The 18916-nt window shown below is 59.8% G+C and overlaps 1 long non-coding RNA gene across 1 annotated transcript in view; it reads right to left on the reverse strand.

Moving 5' to 3' along the window:
* Window positions 1-1039: 1039 nt before the first annotated feature.
* Window positions 1040-18916, reverse strand: part of LOC132668580 (uncharacterized) — a 154070-nt gene continuing 136193 nt past the window's right edge. Inside the window, exon 5 of the long non-coding RNA XR_013556498.2 lies at window positions 1040-2453. This is a non-coding gene — a long non-coding RNA (uncharacterized LOC132668580). The remainder of the gene's footprint in view (window positions 2454-18916) is intronic.

Genomic DNA, 18916 nt, shown 5'->3' on the forward strand with positions numbered 1-18916 from the left:
CGAAGTTCTTGGCTTTGCACAAAGTCCTCAGGGTCTTTGCCCCCCGGGCTCTCTGGGTCCCAGGTGGGGGCCCTCTCTTGTTCTCATGCCAACCCCTTCCTCTAGCCAGTCGGCCCAGATGTACGTAAAGCCAACGCAACAAGAGACCCAAACGGCCTGCTGTCCGAGGGCCTCCCGGTCGGCCCCCAGCCTCATCGCCATAGGCCCCAGGGCCCCGTGGTGGAGCCTGACCTGTCGCAGAGCGAGAAGGCCCAGCCACAGAGAAAGGAGCAGCCGCTGGGCACAAGGCTACTGCCGTGGCAAGTACTTTGGTCTCCTTGCTCCCTCCTCCTTCCTGGAGGCCTCAGCCTCGGGCTCTGTCTCTCCACCACGGCCTGGCCAGCAGGAGGCGAGGAGCCGGTGACGGCAGGCAGGTGCTTCGGTTGGTAACTGTGGAGGGGCCCCGAGGGTGGCAGAGTTCTCTCCTCCCACTCCGGGGGTGGGGGGGCAGAAAGAAGCCGGTCCAAGCCGGCAGCTGTTATTTACACGTCTGAGTCACGTGCGAGGGCGGGAGTGTCACAACAGTCCAGATGACTCAGGAGAGGAAAGAAATGAGGCCTTCGACAAAGCTGGGTACTATCTTTGTAAAACCCGATGCCTCTGCTAAAAATAGACCCCAGCACCCAGTGCTGGTTCCTGATGGGAGGACGACACAGATAATGAAGTTATTTCACGTCTGTCTTTCGCCCGGGCTGCCGGCCCACCTGTCTGCCACCTCGGTGAGCATCTCAATTTCCCAGCGGCTGCTTTCGGCAAAATATTCCAGAAGCTGCATGCCGCTCTAGTCCCGCCTCCCCACTACTGCTGCTGCTGTTCACCTTAGCTCTGGCGTCTGAGGGCAAGGGAGCAAAACGGAGTTTAATGCTCACCGCCAGTCGCACCCTTTCTGAACCCAAGAAACCACTTGGGCGGTTGACGGCTCGGATGGGAATGTCGAGTTTCCATGTCTAGGAGATGGGTTTGGAATGTATCTCGCTCATGGCGAGGGACGTCGTGCATGCGGAATGACTGACTTTCTGCGCCAAACCATTTGACCTGAATTTTTATGATTATGGTCTGAGATCAACCAAACCCACAAGATGAGGGGGAAACTCCACATGACTTTAAATAAATATCAACTCTTACCTGCACGTGAAATACACTAACTAGCATCAATGAGCAAAGAAGACAAAACATGAGTTGTTTTTTTTAAATCATATGGTGAAAGTGTAGGAAGGGTGTGGAAAAAGGTGGCTGGGAGCTGCCCGTGGGGAAGACCGGAATTGATGACCAATGCCGTCGCGCATGGAGCCTCCTCACCCTCTCCACCCACCCGCGGGGCTGTCTCTCCTGCTGGCTGGTGGGACGGGGCGGGAAAGGGGGAAGCTGGCAGCTGGAAGTCCAGATTCGCACCTCTATGCATAGACGGAGGACTAAGGGAAAAAGGGGCTGCTCTTCTCCAGCTCAGATTGGGAAAAAATCTCAGGGCAGGACTGTGATTGGCCCACCTTGAACTGCTTGCCCGCCCATTGGACCAACTGTTCAAGGAGCGGGGGATGCCATTGGCTCAGCTTGGCAGCGGTGGGCGGGGCTCTGCGACTGCAGGAGGTGCAATACCCCACATGGCCGCTGGGGGGGGGGGCTTGAGAGTCAACAGCGACTGCAGCCCAGGTTGGTCCCATGTGGCCTCCATCTAGTTGTGCAGGAGAGGCTACTCAAAGGTGGGTCTCCGGGTTGAGGCCCCCGGGGAGCTTGACGGCATATACAATCGGCTTCAGTTTGGAACGGCCCCGCCCACTTCCTGGCAGGGAGAAGAAGGAGCTAGTGCTCTGGGGAGATGCACTTTTTAGGGAAGCAAAGGTTCCTCTCTAGGGAAATGGTTTTACAGGCTGTAAAAATTTCACAAGGTCACACAATATTTTCTAAGAAAGGCACAATGAGAATTACATCCTTTAGCTCCATAGAGGAGGGAAAGAGGGGCTGTGCCTTGTAGACGGAGCAGAGTCAGGCTGAAATAAATACGTGGTTCCTGGGACTGGGGAGGGGTGGGCTTTAGAAGAGCCACCCGCGAGCTGAAGCAGTTCTCTTCCATTTTACACCCTTTAAGTTGGGGGATGCTTTTTTATGAGAATACCCAACCTCGGCGGGGTTCCAGGGAAGCAGGTACACGTGCAGGGTGCCCAGGGAACGGTGGGTCGGAAAGCGACTTGATAATACGTACTTGCAGCCACTAAAGCACTTGGCTTTTCCGACCCTGCGACCTCTCTTCGTGGAATTTCTCCTTAGGAACCCAAACGAAAATAAGGCAAAATGAAGATCCTCACCAAGCTCTAACTCCTACCGGGGAATTCCAAGGGCCAGGGTCGTGTTTTATTTATCACCGTGTCCCCAGCGCAGTCTCTATCGGGCATGACACAGAGCTGGCGCTCCGCAATCTGTTAAAATAATAAGTGAAAATGCATGCCCGCAAAAGGGTCATTTCTACACTAATCACATAGGATCATTTCAGTGTGAGAGGACGTTGTCCTCCGAATAAGAACTATGAAAATGATACTACAGAGTGGGAGACGGCAACAGGAAAACAAGCAATTATTTGTTGCTTTCTAGACGCTGAATTCCCTACCATACAGTCCCTTAATATGTACGCACTAACATGTTTTAAAACAATTGATGTGTTTGCGAAATGTGCTTTCATGGCAGAACGGCCAACGGCACCAAATATGTGACCGGTGACGCGTGGTCGACAGGCACGTGGGAGGCTTCAACACAATATGAGCCAAGACAGACATTTTCTTGTTACGATATTGTGATTTATAATGAGAAAGTTGTATTTGGTCCTCGTCCCTGTTCCTGGCACACAGCTCTTAAACCCGCGTCACCTCCCAAGTGATCAGAGCACCAGGAAACTCTTGTTCTGATACCTGGTCTTGACCCTGGTTCCCGACACGGCGCTCCTGGATCCTTTGTTCTAACGAGGCGATGCTAGGTGGCTCCCGGGTGGGGGCTGGACGCGGAAAAGACCCAGCTGCCTTCAGAAGCCTGGAACATTCAGTTCACCCAGCCCGTTCTCCAGAGTGAGGGGCTGGAAAAGGGTCCCTCAAATGATGATCACGTCCACATGGTGAAGCCTCCGTAAAAGTCCCAAAAGTAGAGGGCGGGTGAACACGGGCGCATGGGGGGCGCTGGCAGAGGGGTGCCCCTGGGGAAGGGCGGGAGCTCGGCACCCCTCCCCGTACCTCGCCCTACGCCCCTCCCATCTGAGTTCACGGCCTCCTTCATCCTGTCCTCGTATGACAAACGGGTGAGCAGCGACCGCTCTGAGCTCCGTGGGCCCCTCCAGCAAATTATGGAAGTTGAGAGGGGGTCGTGGGAGCCTCCCCTCCGGAGCAGGGAGGTCAGAAGCACAAGAGACAGCCTGGCCTTGTGACTGGTGTCTGAGGTGGGGACAGTCTCCGGGTGGATGGTGTCACAAGTGACTTACACTGCAGGACACCTGGCTGGGGCCGCAGAATTTCTTCGTGTGGGGAAAACCCTACCCCCCTGGGGCGCAGCGTGTCCGCAGCACTGTGCTCCGAGTCGTGCAGGAGGAATGTGGGTGTGATCGGCACACTTACCCACCAGGCGTCTGTACAAGAATGGCTGCATGACTGGTAAGGTCTGGTAGAAAAGGAGAACGTGGGGACCCTGTGTAAAAAAATTACCTGGGGCACCCGGGGGCTCAGTCGGTTCAGCGTCCGACTTCGGCTCGAGTCATAATATCACGGTTCGTGGGTTCGAGCCCCGCATCGGGCTCTGTGCTGACAGCTCGGAGCCTGGAGCTTGTTTCAGATTCTGCGTCTCCCTCTCTCTGACCCTCCCCTGCTCGCACTCTGTCTGTCTCTCTCAAAAAATAAACATTAAAAAAATTTTTTTTTAACTACCATGAATTTCAAGACGGCAGTAGCAAAGTGTTATGTGGCGTCCTTTTGACCTTCTGAGGGTGACTTTGCCGCTGTGCAGGTCAGCTCCCCGGGGCCACCCTGGAGGTGCACACGGGCTGGGAGTGGTTCCGTGCTCCTGGGTTCTAGCGTCCAGCCCCCTCCCGCTGGCCTGCCGCCAGAACAGGGACACCTTCTCTCTGTGCCCCGTCTGGTCGCAGTCTGGCCTCCCTGCCAGCCCCGGCCCCTCCCCCCGACTCTGGGTCCAGCTCTGCAAGCCGGGAGCAGCTCCTCCGGTCCCCGTGGGCTGTGCTCCTTCCAGAACTCTCCACCGCCGGGGGAATGCGCCTTCAAATTACCATCTGCAGATTCAGCCCGACGCACCCTCCCCCTACCTTCCCATTAAAATACTCATAAAAAAAGATGAAAAGGAGAAAATTCACAGCAGCGGGGACATTATGGGTAATAAGCAACCATATGCCAGAGCCCCGGGTGCGATCACGTCCCGGCGGCCGCAGGGTTGTGGTTAGAAAAGCAGCCGCGACCACAGCTGACGCCCGAACGAGGCCCGCGGCCCTGCATCCAGCTGGGGTGGCCGCATCTCAGGCTGCGGGCCCCTCAGAGACAGGCTTCTGGGGGGTCACCCGCTGCCCGGCCCCTGCCTCTCACGCCAGCCCTGGGGAAACTGGGAAGCCTGGCTAACCCTCAGCCTCCCCTGCGTCCTGTACTCCTTGGTCACCCGGGAAGTCCTTGCCCGCTCTCCTGCCCGCCCCCACCCTCGCCCTCCCCAGCCCTACCCGCCCCTGCCGGGCTGCCTCTCCCTGATCCTGTGCCCGTTGCTCTCCTTGTGTCCCTTGGGACTCTGCCTTGTAACCCGTCAGGGTGAGTGTGCTCCTGTCTAAGAAGCCCGACTCCCCAGGGACCCGCTCAGCTCTCTTCCCATCCCCTCACCCCTGCCCACGTCCACAGGCAGGAAGGGAGGCCAGGCCGTGCTAACACTCGGGGGTCCCGGGTGGAGTGACCAAGGAGAGGGACCACCAGCAGACATCTGACCAGATGGCTCCCCCCAGGCCACGGGAGCGGTGACTCCCAGGCCCATCTCCTCTGTTTCACTCCTCGCTCCTGCTGCACAATGGCCATCCCCACCCCTGCACGGACACGGGACCACAGTGAGGACGAGCAACCCCAGTTCCATGAGGTCTCCGTGTCCCTGCTGAGCTGTTGGTGGCATCTTATGACCAAGATTCACCTATAAACAGGGGAGCCCCTGGCCTGGTCCAGATGGTATGGCTCCCTCAGAAACCAGTAATGTTGGCACGACTGTAGGATTTCAGAAGAAAAGTCTACCCAAGAAGAGAAAGTTAAAATGCCTTCGCTGTGTCTTTCAGGAGCTGCCTACACACTCATTTGTTCGAACCACGGGTTTCTCCTCGACTAGACCGATTCTCGGGACAACAGACGGGCTCACCTGATGAGCAAATGAGTCCCTTTCCAAACGGCTGCTGTCCCACCAGGGCTCCGTGGGAGAAGACCCTCCTGGTCTCAGTACTGGCCGTCCTCCTGGCTCAACTCAACTCTGGCGGCTTTTACCTTCGGGCCGCCCGCCGCCCCGCAGCGCCCCGGACTCTGCCCGCCTCTCAGATGCCCGCGTTCGGTCCTCGCAAGGTGACCGGCAGCCGGTGCGTCCGCCACCGGCCCCCCCAGCCCCTCGTTGCCCCTCCCCCATGTGAAGGCTGTGCCGGAGGTGTTTGGGTCGTTGGGGAGCATTTACCGTGGGGGCAAAGACTCTGGCTCCGGAGGACGGCCTGGGGCCTAAACGAAGATCGGCGCAGTTTACTCAGCGAGCGCTGGCCCCGCGGAGGGACTGGGGATCCGGGAGCTGCGGGGACGCGGAACTTGACAGAGAGGGGACAGTTTTGTGCAAACTGGGATGCGTGGGTCGGCCCATCCCCAGGAGGAACGGCTAAGGGGGAGCGGGGATCAGGAGCATCAGGCCGCATCCTGACCCCCTGGGGGACACGGAGGGTGCGTTAGGCCTCTGTTCGTCCCCACATGAACTGAGGGGAGAGCCTTGACCTCCCGTGCCTTCTGATGTCCACTAAGGTCCTTGGGCTGGGGACGTGCTGGGGCGGGGGGTGGGGAGACAGCCTGAGGGCCACCCTCCATGCACCGACGCTCCCCCCCACAACTGTAGCTCCAAAGGGCACAGGGTCACATGATTCACGCAGACAAATGAGGGCGCCTAGCCGTGCACCCCCATCACATGACACAGAAACTGACTTGGGGTGGGGGGTCTTCCCACAGTCAAAGGGAGGGCCCGGGCCAGCACTCCACCTTCCAGGAGGTCCCTAAGGAAGGGCGGGGCTCACAGAGAATTCTCCTCCAAGTCCATGGGTCATCAGGAAGGCATCCGCTTGACCCCTTCTCTCATTACTTCTGGAATTGAAAACATTTCAGGGAGTCCCACGTGAGGAGGGCATTAAGACAGGAGTGCCACGTGCCTAGACCGCGAACGGAGGGCCCAGCACCCGCACACGTATTCTGCGTGACCTTGAAGACACGGAAACCCAGCCAGAGGCTCCCAGGGCCCTGAGTGGGGGGCCGGGGGCTAGCGGGAGGATCATGGGAGTTTTCTGCCTTGGAGTCCGTGGCTGGGGTGGGGGCTCCCCTGAAAGGGCTGTGGTGTCCCCTTGAGGGGCCCTTGGTCACAGGGTCCCATGTGGACCCAAGTCCCAGCAGTGCTCACGGGAGCACCTGTGACCCCCCAGCGCACACCTGCTTTAGAAGATGCCTTAAGTCTGTTGAACGCATTTACTTTGTCCCCAGGGAAGGGACACGGGACACGCGAACTGAGATTCTATGGCGAACGTGCCTCCAGGGTCTCCGTCCTCCTTGTCACTGCAACAAGGGACGAGTATTTGAAGTCTTGCCTAAGAAGGTCTCTCATCGTCCCCAAATGTCCCCTCATAACAGAGATTAAGCTGCCCTTCACGCTTTGAGTGACTTCTCAAAAATAAAGTCAGTTTTGTCCCCGAGCCTTAAAACTGCCTCTGGTGACGGAAGGGTGGGTGTGATGTGCCGCAGCGACCTGTCATTTCTGCCGCAGGACGGCCGTGTCGGAGGGAAGTAGTCACAGCGGCACCAGCGTCCGGAGTTGGGATTTGGGCTGTGGGTCTGGCCAGCTGCTTCTGTCCGTCCGTCCAGGAGACTCACAGGCCAGGGTCCGGGACTGCTTAAATACGGAGCGGTCTGAGCTCTCACAAAAGGCTGAAGACGGGGCAGGTGACCGCTGGACGCGGCTTTGCCATGGTCTTGAGTGGGACATTAAGGGGCAGGAGAAACATCCGGAAACTCTGTCTTTGGTGTCTTAAAATTTTCCTGCCTTTGCGGCAGAGAAGTCAAGACAAAGTCTCCCCGAAAGGCGGGCATCTTCTCTGAAAGTGGGAGGTTTTGAAACAGGTGCACACAGCTGGCCGGGCCGAGGGAAGGTCCGCCTGACCGGGCACCGGCCAGCCTGAGCCAGGGCACGGGCAGCAAACTCCTGCTCTGGCCACGGATGATGCACCGTGGCCAGAAAAGCCCGCCAGGGCTCTGGGGTCCACAGAGAAAGAGGGAGGGGAGCCGCCCTCTGTGAACCAGGCTCTGGCTCAGTCAACCTGAACTCCCAGGAGGGGCTGCGTCTTCTGAAAGGATTAGGACATCGGCCGGAGGGTGGGCTGGAGGACCAGAGACAGAAATTAAGGACACTCTGGAAATTTGGAAATTAATAAAAGTCAACTTACTCGTGTCCAGGTCTCGGTCGGCTGAAATATTTTCCCTCTCACATGAAATTCTCTTCAGCCTCCTTGCAAACCTCGTCCCGAGTCCGACCCTCCGGGGCCCCCTCCCCGCTCAGCTTCTGTCCTCACTTCTGCCCTGAAGTCTGGACCCACCAGGCACCGCACACCCCGCTTTCCTCGGCCCTTTGTCTTTGTCGCACCTGCTGAGGACCCGAGCCTCCATCCACTCACCGGCCTGCTTCCTGCAACCCAGCACCCCGGCCTCTGAGCGCTTTGGAGCGAGCCGCACCGCATAACCAGGCGGTCGTGTATCATTATTGCCGGCGTGTGACCTCTGAGCGCCACGAGGCCCACGGCATCGCCTGGAGATACTTTATTTCTCAGACCAGCTTTCGTTTCCGTCTTGTCTCAGTTAAGCCCCCCTGACGCCCCCCAGATGCGCTGCCCCACCCGCCTCCGGGACCCACGTGCCCGAGTTCGGACGTGCTGCCCTCCGGGACAGCCGCGGCCGTCACACTGGACCCCGCGGCACCCAGGATCGTGGAGCACGGCTGAGTCGTCGGGGTTCTGGTGTTTGCTGGGTCCTTCCGCTGCTCACGTGGGTCTTACTGGAGAGGAAGCCTGTGCGCATTGTCACTTCTCCAGTTCTCCTTCCACAAAATAAAACAAGAAAACAAAACAAAACAAACAAAACACTTCAAAGGGAATGAAACCAGTGGAGGCAGTGCCCAGGCAGAGAAATCCGGGTTCGCACAAAAAGGAAAGTCAGCTGGCTCAGGCTTTGCCTTCACGGCACTAAATCCCGGAAGATGATGATGTGTTTGCAGAGCGTTTGGTGGGGAAGAAATCTAAATACACTAACGATGCTGACGTGAGAAGGCGGAGAACGACGTCACAGATAACGCACGCCCCCCAACTCGGACGCGGTTCTCGAACGTTCCCCTGTGGACAGAGGGACACGTTGAGCGCACACAAGGGCGGGGAAGCTCGGGGCTGAGAGAGCCTGGGAGGGAGCGTGGGTTTCTGCACGGCGATAAAGGGAGTGACATCTACGGTTTGCTAAATACGCTGCAGGAAGAGACGCGGAGGGAATTTGGCAAAAGCCGAGGGTCCCTTGTAAGGAATCAAAGAGGAACAGCCGTGCGGACGGCAAAGCCCATCTGCCTCCAGGTCCGCGTAGACGCCATGGGGTGAGCGCCCGGCTCATCACAACCGCCGATTCCCCGTGGCCGCCCGCTGTCACCAAAAGACCCCCGTCAGCCGCGTCTGTGTCGTGTGCTGTGCTTCCCTGGCCACCAGGTGGGCTTCTGGCTCGAGCTGGGCCATTAGATCGTCCCCACCAGAAACCCAGCCCTCCGACTGAGACACGGCGCCCGGGTGCCACTGGACAGCTAGGTGGGACGCCCGCCGTGGGAAGGCCCACGAAGGCCTCCAGCCAAGAGCCCCGGGCCGGCCTGGTCCCCGAGCACCTCAAGCCCTGGCCGTTCAGTCGTGGCGTGGACCTCGCGACTTCCCCAGCTGCCGAGCGGGAAACGTCCTCGCTAAGCCGGGCCAGCCGGAGTCCCTCTGCCACCACGGGCCAAATGAAACATGACGAACGTGGAAGTTGCTGCCAGGAGTGGAGACTCTGAGCCGGCAGGGAGGCGGGCAGAAGGAGGGTGGCAAGGAGCTTCCTATCCTGTCCGGAAAGACGCGCTCCTCGCCACCCAAAAGTGACGGTCGGGGAAGCCTCCCCTGTCTGCCCCCGGGGCTCCACTCGCTAGTGTTACCGGAGGATTCCAGCACATTCCAGTTACTTCCCGCAGCAGCCTCCACGGTTCCAGAGAGAGACCAGCTCCCATCTGTCCTGAACGTGGACAGAGCGGAGCTGAGAATGGGTTTAGGGTTAGTCACGCACGGATGTCGCTGGAAATCCAGGCAGCTGGAGGCCAGTTCCATGCCCGGGCCCAACTCCAGCCACCACGTCTGCCCCTGCGTCCGTGTGGCACGGAAGCTGGTGTCCCGGCCACGACCCTGAGGAGAAGCCAGAGCAGCCCGGGACCCTAGAACTCCCCTCAGCCCCCTCTGTTCCTCCAAAGCACCCTTGAAAGAGAGAGAGTGGAAGGAGTGCTCCCCAGACTGTACACCCACACGTGTGCCCACCCCACACGTGCACCCAGACCCACACACAGGCGTGCACACACAAGTGCCCACGCAGGCATGCACACTCACGCACACTCGTGCAACACACACACGCACACCTACACAAAGGCGTGCACACTCATGCAGGCACACAAGCGCCCACACACTCGTGCACGCCCATACACGTGCACACACAAGTGCCCACGCAGGCACGCACGCTCACGCACACTCGTGCAACACACACACGCACACCTACACAAAGGCGTGCACACTCATGCAGGCACACAAGCGCCCACACACTCGTGCACGCCCATACACGTGCACACACAAGTGCCCACGCAGGCACGCACGTTCACACACTCGTGCAACGCACACGCGCACGCCTACACACGCATGCACACCTACACATGGGTGTGCACACTCATGCAGGCACACAAGTGCCCACATGCTCATGCACGCCCACACACGTGCACACTCAAGTGCCCATGCAGGCATGCATGCTCACGCACACACTCGTGCAATGCACGCGTGCACGCCCACACATGCACGCACACCTACACACAGGCATGCACACTCATGCAGGCACACAAGTGCCCACACACTCATGCATGCCCACACAGGCGTGCACACACAAGTGCCCACGCAGGCATGCACTCTCACACACACACTCGTGCAACGCACGCGCACACACGCCCACACATGCACACAGACCCACACACAGGTGTGCACACACAAGTGCCCACGCAGGCATGCACACTCACACACACAATCGTGCAATGCACACACGTGCATGCCCACACACGCACGCACACCTACACACGGGCGTGCACACTCATGCAGGCACACAAGTGCCCACATGCTCATGCACGCCCACACATGCGCCCACACAAGTGCCCATGCAGGCATGCATGCTCACGCACACACTCGTGCAATGCATGCGTGCACGCCCACACACGCACGCACACCTACACACAGGTGTGCACACTCATGCAGGCACACAAGTGCCCACACACTCATGCATGCCCACACACGTGCACACACAAGTGCGCACACATGCATGCACACTCACGCACACACTCGTGCAACACACGCACACACACGCCCACATATGCACACAGACCCACACACAGGCGTGCACACACAAGTGCCCACGCAGGCATGCACACTCACACACACACTCGTGCAACACACGCACATACGTGCACACCCGCGGGAGCAGTCGGAGGGTGGGATGTAGTGAACATCCGCCTCTCCGGGAATAGGCCTCTGAGTGGGGGTGGGGATCCTGCTCTCCCGCGTCCACGCAGTCACAGAGAGGGAGCTGTGCTTGTCCCACGCGGCCCCATCTCCCGGCCACCTAACTCGAGCTGTGCTGGGTTCCAGCTGAGTCGAGTCCTTTCTCCCAAATTTTGAATTTGAATTTAAGAAAGTGGCCGCCAGCCCGGCTGCCCTGTGCACGTGGGCGACACCTCTGGGATCCTGTGCGGACACTATAGCAAACAGGACTGGGCCGGGGGCCGGGGGCCGGGGCCACGTCGAGGACAGGGCCGGGCAGAGCACAGGAGTGAGAGCCGCCCCAGAAGCTGGCCTGCGGCCTCGCCCGGGACTTAGGATTTCCTCTGCCGGCCGAGTCCCCGCGTCCTCGGTACAGCCACCTCCGTGGCCACCCTCGGGCTTAAGCTGGCTCAAGGCTTCTATTTTTAGCAACCAAGAAAACCCTCATCTCCATCCCTCGACATAAAATTTACATTTTCTACCTTCACCTCTTTTATCCACCTCTTTCTCCAGCCCCACCGTGGTCAGAACAAGCCGCCACCGTGTGGCAGTTAATCATTTCACACACGTGCCACCCACCGCCAGCCGGCTCGGGGTCCCACGTGTGGCCGGGCCCCCAGACCTCACCACAGAGCCCAGCCACGAGGTGGGCCGTGAGCAGACGGGGCGGCTCCCCCTGCCTGGGCGGCCGCTCCAACTCAACACGAGCTTCCCGCCCTCCAGCCCCACCGCGACCTGGTGACCCGGAGTCCAACATGGCCGGGAGCCTGGGGCAGCAGTGAGCCGGGCTGGGCCGGTGCCGTGTGGCAAGTGTAAGCCCTGATTGACCAGCGGACCTGCCCCGTCATCGGGCCCGGGGCACCACTGGCCTCTCCTCTGGGAGCCCAGGCTGCTTAGGATGGAAGAGGAAGCCAGGCAGTAGTAGAATGGCCGGCTAACGCAGTCCTGAAGGTTCTAGCAGGAAGGCCAGGCGTGGGGCCCAGAGGACCAGGCGTGGGGCCCAGAGGACCAGGCGTGGGGCCCAGACGACCAGGCGTGGGGCCCAGAGGACCAGGCGTGGGGCCCAGACGACCAGGCGTGGGGCCCAGACGACCAGGCGTGGGGCCCAGAGGCCCAGGTGTGGGGCCCAGAGGCCACCTGATTGTGGATGTGGAGAGGGTGGCTCAACCCCAGGGCCCTCCCGGCATGGCAGGATCCCTCGCGTCCCTCCGTGAGTCCTCGGGCTGGTTCTGGAGCCGTTGTGCCTGCAGGTGGGGGTCTCCAGGGCCACAGCGGGGACACACTGGGCAGGAGGAGGCCGGGAACTAGAGAGCACAGTGGGGGAGGTTCTGGGGAATCGTGAGGACATGTGGAGCAGGGCTGAGTGACGGCCCGGGCACCCGCCTCACGTGGCTGACGGAGCGCCTGAAGCGTGGCGCGTGGGACGTGCCGTCGGCGTGACTGGCACCCGGGGGCCCGGCAGGGGGGCCGCAGGGTAAAGGGTCTTGGTAGTGACGCTGAGATCGACCACCTGTTGAAACGGCCGTGTGTTCCGTGTAGCTTTTGTGGGGGCTTGGACCACGGCCTGTGGCTCAGCACCGTTTCCGTGGGAGAGTCCTGCAGACTTTCTCTGACCGGCGACAGGAACCAGGCACGAGGGAGGATGACGGAGAGGAAGAGGGTGAAGGAAGAGACACTGCTGTTTCACACGAGGAACCTCCCTCCTTCACGGACACCACGCGAGGGCAAGGAGAAAGAACCCTTATACACGTACTTCCGCACCATTGGCAGCAGCCCTGTGAGGTTTCTGTCCCACTGCCCCCACGCTGCTGGCGAGGAAGAGGAAACTCAGAAAAGCTTGGGCGACCCGCCCAAGCTGGACGGTCAGCGGCAAGCAGAGCTGCGGTGGGCGCCCCACGGTCTTACCCGCCGCCCTCTCCCCCTGCACCCTGCAGCCTTTGTCCCATGCCAGAACGAGCCGGAAGCTTCACGGATGTTCTCGCCGGCCTCTCGGGGTCTCCGGCAAAGGCTGCACGTGTACTTTTAGTCGGGCAGAAAGCTCACCGTTTGTTCCTTGAGCAAAATTCAGAGGGCTCCTGGTGGGTCCGGACATCAGACCCACTCGTGGGCTCACCGGGACCATCGCCACCTGCCACGCCTCAGTGGTAGACTCGGGAGAAGCCGGATCCCCTGAAGCCCTGACTCAAGAACTCAGCTGAAAACAAGGCTGCAAATTCCTCCTGACATATGAGCTCATCAAGAATCTGCGACAAAATTTCCAAGCTGTCCAAACAGTTTAATATGCATTCGCTGAGAGCGGGGGCGGGGAGGGGGGGGATGAAGAATTCCAATTCTCCGCCAGACAGCGGTGACGGGCAGAGAAAATGAGTGGCCCACTATGCATCTAACCTTCTGATGCTAATTGTCCCCGGAGCAGCACAGGACACAGCCACCATCCCTGCCCCCCGGCCCTGAGTGCAGCTGCCTTCCGCCTGGCTTCCTGTAGCCAGGGACCCACTACCTGTGCTCACCTGACCCGGCAGGGGTCAGTCCTGGGCCAAGGTCAAGTGCTTTCTGGCCTTTCCTGGCACCAGACAGCGCTGTCGGGTCCCTTCAGGCCGGTGAGGGCAGCAGGACTTCCTGGAATCTGGGGCTCCCCCGGGGAAAGGGGCCGAGCGGCTCACACGTCCCAGCTGTGAGGTGTTCGCTTCTCGGCTCACAGAACAAAGTACCACAAGCTAGGTGGCTTCCACAACAGAAATGTCACCGTTTCAGAGGCTGGAGGTCCGACAGCAGCCTCTCTGCAGGGAGGGAGGCTTCTGAGGGCTGGGAGGGTCTGTTCCTGCCCGTCTCCTGCCTTCTGCTGCTTTGCTGGCAGTCCGTGGTGCTCCGTGGCCGGCAGGTGCATCCGTCCCGCCTCTGCCCGCATGTGCACAGGGTGCCTCGCTGTTTGTGTCCGACTTCCTCCTCTCTATAGGAACACCAGCCACACTTGATTAAGGCCACCCCAGTGACCCCATCTTTACTTAATCATCTGCAGAGACCCTATTTCCAAATAAGGTCACAGTCACCGGTCCCGGGGCTAGGACTTCGGCATCATTCGGGAGGTAGAATTCAGTTCACGGCATCTGGGCGGCTGACACTCCCCGGGAGAACAAATCCGTCCCTGAGCAACAGTCCGATCGGGGGGCAGACGTCGCCTGTTAGCCCGACGAGTCCCTGCCACGGGCCCGGTTTCCCCTGGTTTTCCACTGTGGGGGCCGGGGTGGCCCCCTCCTCCTCACATCCGTGGGGCTGCGGCTGTCTTGCTCCGTCCTGGTTCGGGCACCCGGCTCTCTGGCTTACTCTTGTTCTGCACCCGTAACAGGTCACATGGCATCCTGGCACGCAGTCGAGTCTGGGCTCTGCCGTCTACCACCCGGGTGACCCCAGGCAGTTCTTTGACCTCGTTCAGCCTCACTTCTCCCATCTGTAAACGGGGCCGTGGATTTTCGATCCCTCCGCACGCTGTGCGGAGCAGTCCGGGACGTGGCGGTTCGGTCGAGGCACCGAGCCGTGTCTCGTGCAGCGCGGGTGCGTAACAAGCAGTGGTTTGTCACCGAGGCCCCTGCCGGGCCAAGCCTGACTTGGGGGGACCAGCTTCCCCCTGGTGCTGTCCTGAGGGCCGGCGTCGCCGGGAGCCCTCTCCTCCGACCGGCCCTCGCCCCGCACGTGAAGACCACCCTCTCCGTCCCTGCAGACGAGGGGCTGGGCTTTGGTGGCCTGGGCTGGGGCAGGTGGGCGGGGGGGGGGGGGGGGGGCCTCATATTAATGAAGGCGGCTTGAACACGAACGAAGGATGCCGTCCAGGCGGATGCACCAGGAAAACAAAGTACCACTTAGCCAATCTCCCAGGGCCCAATTGGACCACGGCTTCAGCAAGCTTGATTTCGAGAAGTGAGCGGTCTGTCCTCTGCCTTAGGGAGAGGGGGGAGGGGGCCACAGAGACGGAGGAGGCGGCAACACCTGTGTTTCCTCTGGTGACGCTGCTGCAGAGACTGGCCCTCGAGCTGGCCTCTGACCGCTGTCACACAGGGCCACCGTGGCCAACTCCTCGCTGTTCCCACACGCCTGTGTGTCCCCTGGAGGTCCGTGCCACGCACACCTGACCACCCATGTGCCAGATCTTCATGCACGGGACAGTCCAGGTGGCAGAGGCTTTGCCCCTCTCCCCCAGCGTCCCAGGTACACAGTCGGTGCTCAGAGAGGCCTGCTGAAGGATTGCATCAGCCCCCGGGGTGGGGACACGGGAGCCCATCGCGCTCCCACGGGGGAGGACGGCCGGCAGCCACGATTCTGTCCCTGCGCATCCCCGAGGCCAGCCTGCCCTTTGTCAACAGCTGGGGTTCGGAGGAAGCCTGGCACCCTGGGATGCTCCCCCGGCCCCTGCTGACGTCGCGCCTTGTATGGATGGCCCGGGCGGCGCGGGGGAGGGGCCCAGCTATTGCTCTGCTGAGCACCCATCCCGCTAGCGGGCTCCCCTCTGGCACAGCGGGGAAAGGCCGCTGACTCAGCACCCCAAATTATCACTTTGGAAAAATACCAACATGGCGGCTGGGGTCTGCGGTCGAGGCCCATGAGTGAGGAGCTACAGGGAGTCTAGACTCCTCCTGAATCTGTCCACAAGTCATTAAAGTGTGAGTGTGAGTGTGAGTGTGAGTGTGTGTGTGTGTGTGTGTGAGCGCGCGAGTGAAGGATGGGGTGTGTGTGTCAGAGTTTTGTTTCCTTTGGTTTTTTCCCAACATTCGAAGGAGGAGGAGACCTGTATCAGGGCACAAGGGGATGAATTTGATGCAGGGAATTGGTTACACAGGAGACTACAGGACAGAGGGAATAATAAAGAAAAGAATGGGAATTAATGAAATAGAGGACAGGTCTATAATGCAGACGACCAGGCCGAATAATGGTTCCTTGAACAGACTAATATAGGGGTGCCTGGGGGGCTCAGTCGGTTGGGCATCCGACTTCAGCTCAGGTCATGATCTCACGGCTTGTGGGTTCGAGCCCGCGTCAGGCTCTGTGCTGACAGCTCAGAGACTGGAGCTGTCTGCCTCTCCCCTCCTCCCGCTTTGTCTCTCTCTCTCTCTCTGTCTCTCAAAAATAAATAAACGTTAAAAAAATAAAAAAGAAAAGACTAATAAAATTGGCACCCCTTTATGAGGCTTTAACATGTGTCCACAAATTCTTTGAAAATCGTCTCAAAGGTGGAGCCTGATTAAGCTTTCAGTGTGGGCTACACGGGAGATTCTGACTTTCTTCTTTGTTTAGTATATATTTTTCTTTTACAAAGTTAATGCATATTTTTCAATGAATATTTATTTTTGACAGAGAGAGACAGAGCACGAGTGGTGGGGGAGGGGCAGAGAGAGGGAGACACAGAATCCGAAGCAGGCTCCAGGCTCCGAGGTGTCAGCCCAGAGCCCGACATGGGGCTCGAACCCACAGACTATGAGATCATGACCTGAGCTGAAGTCGGACGCTTAACCGACTCTGCCATCCAGGCGCCCCAATGTTTATTTATTCTCGAGAGAGAGACAGACAGAACATGAGCAGGGAAGGGGCAGAGTGAGAGGGAGACACAGAATCCCAAGCAGGCTCCAGGCTCTGAGCTGTCAGCACAGAGCCCAACACTGGGCTTGATCCCACGAACCGTGCAATCATGACCTGCCCTGAAATTGAGAGACGCTTAACGGCCTGAACCCCCAGGCCCCCAGGAGACACCTTAAATGGTTGTGATTGGGACGGTGTTGCTCGCATCTGGTGGGTAGAGGCCGGGATGTGCTAACACCCTATAGTGTGCAGTCCTGTACGTTACTCGGTCCCAAATGTCAATTGCTACCGAAGATACGAAGCCGGCTCTATGGCAGGGACCCAGCTCTACGGCAGCCCCTAACATTTGCAGAGTCCAGAACAAGCGTGCAAATGAAGGTCCGGCTCCTCCCGTACTAAGATAGGCCTTGCACACACACGTATGGACACCCCCGGCTGCAGATGGAACCCTGTCCACACCCCCAAAACCTAGAGGTGCGCACATCAGGGGCGGAAAAGAACTGGGTCCGGGGAAGAGCTGGTTGCAGACTTGGGGCCACTGGGCAGGAATTCTGGGCCCCGAACGCTAGCCACGATCTAGGACAGTTTCACTGCCCCTCGGAGCCAGTGCGGCCGGAGGAGAGCCTGACCAAGGCCCTGCAAGGTGGGGGGCTGGGCTCTGGCCCGGGTGTGCGTGCAGCCGCGGGGTCTCTGCAGCCGCGGGGTCTCTGCTGTCGCTCTGCTGGGAGCGGCTCCGCGAGAGGGCAGGACAGGGCCGGGCCGGGAAGTAGACCCAGCATTAGAAGAGCTCGGATGTATTTGGCCCTGGCCTCTCTGTCGGCTGCTCACACCCTGGGGTTGGGGGGAACGCGGGGGCCTGAGGGGCAGGAGACCCCAGCGACGTCAGGAGAGCAGAACGGGAAGATATGGTACCAGCAGCCGAGGAAGATTCTAGCCATCTGCCAGCCTCTGAGCTTTGATTCCTGCGACTCTGAGATGGAGACGCCCCACCCCCCACTTCTGCCTCCTTCCCTGCTACGCTGTGGAAAATGGCCCGGTCAGAACAGTGGATCCAGACACAGAAACTGGAGAGTGGAGTTAATGCCTCTGCCCTCCCGGTACCCACACGCTGTGGATCCTGACCTCCCGGGTGTCCCCGTGCCGTCCCCCTCCGCCCCCCCCCCCACCCCCGTCCCGGTCCCGGCACAGTTCATCCCCCTCAGGTGAACGGGGCCCCGATGCCGGTCTCCTCCACCGCATGCTCCACTCGGGCTGCCGGGGAACCTTCTGGTAACACACCTCCGGACACATCACCCCAGAGTTCAGAATCCTTCTGTGGCTCCCCCCTGCCCACAGGTCACGGCCCCAAGTCCCCAGCATGTCAGTGTCCCCTGACTGCCTGCTTTCTGCTCTGTCTTCAGACTCTGGTCTTCATGCCTGGACCTACCGGCCAGAGGGAACCTTCCGGATTTATCTCCCAGAACTCAAAGCCCCACCGGCCGGAGGGAAACTTCCAGATTTATCTCCCAGAATTCAAAGCCCCACCGGCCGGAGGCAACCTTCCAGATTTTTCTCCCAGAACTCAAAGCCCTGTTACATCTGCAGTTACCCCACTGTGTCACTGGGGCCCAAAGCCTTTAGGGCCCCAGACCAGACCTCACACACATTTCCAGCACAGTGACTACCGCAGGGGAACGGCTAACAAAGGTGTCACCACCACGTCTCAGAGAGGCTTAGGAAGCGCCATCAGGGCCACGGGCCGCAGGGGTTTGTGGGAGACACGGAAATGGGTTACCAACTGCTTCCAGGGGCCCCGCCCAACTACAGGAGGGCGGCCAGGGGCCCGCAGACACCGTGCCCGAGACCCCCTCCCTGTGCACGTTCTGTCTGGACACTGAGGTGGTGGGATAAAGGCCAGGACGCCGAGAGTTGCAAGAGAATTGGGCTCTGGCGGCCACTTCCTGCCCCAGAGCACCCCGCGAGCCTGGCAAAAACTTGGTCCAGCCCACTCTGCACGTTTGCTTCACCTTCTGCCCAATTTGATTGGAAGATCCAGCAGACAGACGGTTTACCAAACCCGTCAGACAGGTGCCCCGCTGCACCGCCCCACGGGGGTCTCCCCCGCCGGCCAGGCTGATGGCGGAGAGGCTGTTACACAACGTGGCTCGTGGGGTGACCGGACCCCGGAGCGACACAGGCGTAGGCAGTTAACTGCCAAGAACCAAGGACTTGCAGTTACTGTAACGACCGGCAAGGACG

This window comes from Panthera onca, chromosome B3, assembly GCF_046562875.1.
Source record: "Panthera onca isolate mPanOnc1 chromosome B3, mPanOnc1 haplotype 2, whole genome shotgun sequence".
NCBI classification, from domain to species: domain Eukaryota; kingdom Metazoa; phylum Chordata; class Mammalia; order Carnivora; family Felidae; genus Panthera; species Panthera onca.